Raw genomic sequence first — 4,803 nt, 5'->3', positions numbered from 1 at the left:
CCTAGTGTTTTAATAATTGTTGTATTCATTCAGGTTCACAGTGCGGACCAAACGGTTTGGTAGGTATACCTGTACAGTTACAGCCCTATCCTAGTATACTGACACAACCAGGGCAACTCAACTGTAAAGAAAAATGTAAATGTTCACATAACAGCGCAACACAACTCCAAACACGACAGATAAGCTGCATAGCCCCCTAGGCGTTATGAATATAAAAGAGACTTGAGCCAAAGAAAAATGGACTTTTGGAATTGAATGAGTTAACAGACCTTGTCAGTTCTACCATTACATAACATTTGAGGACACAATTTAAAGGCCTATGTATTTCAGGTTTTGTTCACTGTACAATATAACTGTAAGGGTTTTCTTGTGGTGAAGGAGAGGTGGACCAAAATGTAGCGTGGTGGTTATTCATGTTTAATTTATAAAGACACTATACATGAATAAACTAACAAAACAATAAACATGCGAAAACCTAAACAGCCTTATCTGGTGCAAACACAGAGACAGGAACAATCACCCACAAAACCCAACACCAAACAGGCACCTAAATATGGTTCCCAATCAGAGACAATGACTAACACCTGCCTCTGATTGAGAACCATATCAGGCAAAACATAGAACTAGACATGTCCACCATAGAATGCCCACTCAGATCACACCCTGACCAACCAAAACATAGAAACATACAAAGCAAACTATGGTCAGGGTGTGACAATACCCACAATGCTGGCCATCAAAACCTGAATAAACTGTTTAGATTTTTCTGTGTTTGGTGTGAAGTGTCAGAGAAGAGATCCGACAATAAGGCATCAATAGAATCTATTTATTGCAATGCTACAGAGGATTCTCAGATATTGACAGGCATTGGTTTGAAAAGCATTTGGTGGCAGCAGCCAGGTAAACAAAACCAAAGATTACTAACAGGGTTATTAAACCACTGTCATTTGTGTGAACTATCCCTTTAACAACATCATTTGGGGAAAATAAAACAGGCAGCGCAATTGTGGATATTAAAGGTATACAATGATTGTGTGCCTTGTCCAATAATTCATTATGTGGATCATTTAACCGTTTATGCCTTTGTCTCTTATTATGTGGATACATTTCATACAGTTTTCTGATCTCCTTTTGCATTTTCCAGCTGAATTATTGTCTTTTCATTTCTCTCTCGCTGTCTATTGTGTTCTATTAATTTGAGTCTTTCCTTCTCAAGCCCCTGTCTTCGGTTTTCTTCTATCTTTTGTTCTGTTTCCATTCTCACTTTCTCAGCTAGGAGCTTCCTGTAAGCCTCTTCTGTCTTATTCTTGTCCATCTCCATGGTCTGTTTTTCCTTCTCCGCATTCTGTTTGTCCATCTCTGCTTTCCGTTTGTCCCTCTCCGCTATCTGTTTATCAGTTCTGGCTTGATCGCAGTCTTTCTCTGCCTGATCCGCTCGATCTCTTGATGCATCTCCACCCATTCTCTTGTTGATCTTGTAGGTCTCTGACTTTCTTAGTGATTAGATAGGAAAATAACCAAAAACAGACAGTGAATGCTTTTGCTCTCAAAGCAGCAATTTGGTACTGTATATTTGGTACTGTTTCCTGAAGAATGTGTGCCTGCTTCGACTACATTTTGTTTTGATAAACGTGGGTTCTTAGACTCAGTAGAAGCTACTAAGGTATTTGTGATCCACCAGCATGACTAAACAGGATGGTCCAACAACGCTAACTTTAATGTTTCTTTAATAACTTGAGACAATATAACTGCCACCATCCTCTGTGTTTCTACTCTAGAAACATTTGTAAATAAACATTTGTTTACATTGTCCTTTCTGCATAGTACATTTTGATTGACATTCATGTAGGTACAAAATAACAATATAATCATAGGCGAACCGTGAATAATGGATCAAGGCCATCAGTTGGGAGAAATAAATTCCAATAGGGCCTACCTCATCAAATACAATAATCATGAAAAATAACAGAAACAGAGCATCAATTAAAGGGGAATGGAAGTGAAGACCGACTTCAGGGGGCCGAAGACACAGATATTTCCTCTCAAAATCAAATTATTTTTTATTATTTTTTTTTGTGTTCATGCAACCTCATTTTTTAAGATTCATAACTGTTAGTACTCAGTGTATATGATAGAGTGAGAGGTCAGAAGGTGCTACAAACTGTTGTTAGTTGTTATATTGATTTTTTATGTTAAAATTGTTAGTTTTTTACATACATTTATTAACGTTAACTAAGTAGTTTATCTCATGCCATTGGAATTTATAATATTAACCCTAATCATTCTCATGCTTTGTTCATTAACATTATATAAAGCAACATTATGTTCCTTCATCTCTCATTGAACAGAATCACATCCTTCCCCTCTGAATATAAAGTTCCCTACTTTGTGTAATTCTTATAACGGTATTTATTTATTTATTTTTCAAGACATTATCAGCAGTTGACGTGACATCATTTTCTGCAATTTTCCAAGCTGTTTAAAGGCACAGTCAACTTAGTGTATGTAAACTTCTGACCCACTAGAATTGTGATACAGTGAATGATAAGTGAAATAATCTGTCTGTAAACAATTGTTGGAAAAATGACTTGTGTCATGCACAAAGTAGATGTCCTAACCGACTTGCCTATAGTTTAATAAGAAATTTGTGGATTGGTTGTAAAGTGAGTTTTCATGACTCCAACCTAAGTGTATGTAAACTTCCAATTTCAACTGTATATGAATAGTATAATACAGTAGTGTTCTGTACATTCATCCAAAATAAGAACAATGTCAGACTAATCCAGAAAGCATAAAATATATTTCTGGAAATAAGGCCTCTGGATTTAGATGAAATGGTTTGTTTTATCATGTCTTCTGCCTTGTGTTTATTAGGTAACCCTTCATCATCACATCTTTAGTGGTTATTATGTAGTAATTTAGTAGAAAATAACATGTGTAACATCAACTGGACCAAGATAGAACATTTACAACTGTTTGACAACTTCTAATTATTTTATACATGGAATACAATAAATTCAGTTTTCAACAATAGAATTTGAAATTACACAGATAATTAGAATATGAGCCTATTTCAAGTCTAAATATTAGCAAAATATAATATCCATTTATACACTGAAGTAGCCTTAACAAGCTTCAATTTGTGCAATTTAATTTGTGCAGCAAAGTATACCTTCTAAATGTGTTCCAATCAGTCAATATGTTTTTTCCAAGGACACCTGAACTGTCACACCCAGACCCCACACAGTGCTCTTATCCTTTAATTTCCAGCCTTCATATTACTGCCCACACCCTTATCAACCAACAGCACATTTAACAACAAAGATCAACAAACTGACAAGTGCCTACCTTGTTATGTCACAGGATCAGAAGTGTGTCTCCTATGAAGTGATATGGTTCACACAGATGATGGGTCTCTTTATACAACACAACAAGGAAGTGCCGTGCCAACATGATTTACATGAAACCTTTCACTGTTCTCACCTGTTGCATTGACATGACATGTTTACAGTGGAAATATCTTTGGTTTCCTTGTTCTGGTGTCTCAGAAGAGTCACTTACAACTGCCATCAGGATCTTGTATGTTATTACATTGAGGTTTCTTATCTGCCAGTCAGTATGCTACCAGTCTTGTCCTGGAGACGCTGTATCATAATTTGATCATCCTGTTCTTGCAGGAATTTTTATGAATAGCAGGAAATGGAAACTTGTCGTGTATTCAAGGCTACTACAGTTCTTAATTTCCTATTTAAAATCTCAGACTTGATTTGCCCTTACGAAATATGTATGAAACCCTACAAAAGAATGTCAATGAATTATAATCCACATAATAATTCACATTTCCTGTTGCTGCAGGATTACTTTCCGGCTGTGAAAAACTGGGTCAAATTAACATGTGCTATATTTAGGTCAGTTCTGTACGTGATTTAGCTAACTTAACTTATTGCTGTTGAGGAGCTGTAAAAAGCACATACAACCAAAGCACATAGAGACATGCAACTAGGTTGGTATTCTATTGCTATGCTACATCCTGTTGAAATGTGATCCTTTGCCCCAGTCGGAGATCCTGAGCTGTCACGGTTCTCCTCTTCTTCTGACGAGGAGGAGTAGGAGAGATCGGACCAATGTGCAGCGTGGTAAGTGTCCATTTTAGTTTACTAAACTGAACACTAAAGAATACAAAATAACAAAGGGAATGATACAAACGAAAACCGAAACAGTCCTGAAACAAACATTACAACAGGAAACAATCACCCACAACTCAAACGTGAAACCAGGCTACCTAAGTATGGTTCTCAATCAGGGACAACGATTGACAGCTGCCTCTGATTGAGAACCATACCAGGCCAAACACAGAAATCCCAAAACATAGACAACCCACCCAACTCACTCCCTGACCATACTAAAACAAAGAAATAACAACAGAACTAAGGTCAGAACGTAGACATGAGCTCTCTGGAGGAGGATTTCATCAAGGATCTCTCTGTACATTGCTCTGTTCTTATTTGCCTCGATCCTGACTAGTTTCAAATAAAAAATATCCCCAAAGCATGATGCTGCCACCACCGTGCTTCACCGTTGGGATGGTGCCAGGCTTCCTCCAGACGTGACGCTTGGCATTCAGGCCAAAGAGTTCAATCTTGGTTTCATCAGACCAGAGAATCTTGTTTCTCATGGTCAGAGTCCTTTAGGTGCCTTTTTGGCAAACTCCTAGTGGGCTGTCATGTGCCATTTACTGAGGAGTAGCTTCCATCCGGCCACATTACCAAAAAGGTTGTCCTTCTGGAAGGTTCTCCCATCTCT

General features: G+C 37.5%; 1 long non-coding RNA gene across 1 annotated transcript; it reads right to left on the bottom strand.

The window, feature by feature from the left end:
* Positions 1-811: 811 nt before the first annotated feature.
* LOC112239536 lies at positions 812-4,175 on the bottom strand. The gene is made up of 2 exons (XR_002951862.2): positions 3,349-4,175; positions 812-1,493 (listed from the first exon to the last, which is right to left on the bottom strand). It is a non-coding gene; the product is annotated as an uncharacterized LOC112239536 (long non-coding RNA).
* Between the last annotated feature and the right edge of the window lie 628 nt (positions 4,176-4,803).

The sequence above is a fragment of the Oncorhynchus tshawytscha genome, unplaced genomic scaffold (genome assembly GCF_018296145.1).
Source record: "Oncorhynchus tshawytscha isolate Ot180627B unplaced genomic scaffold, Otsh_v2.0 Un_contig_11936_pilon_pilon, whole genome shotgun sequence".
Taxonomy (NCBI): domain Eukaryota; kingdom Metazoa; phylum Chordata; class Actinopteri; order Salmoniformes; family Salmonidae; genus Oncorhynchus; species Oncorhynchus tshawytscha.
This window is presented reverse-complemented; position numbering and strand designations above follow the sequence as displayed.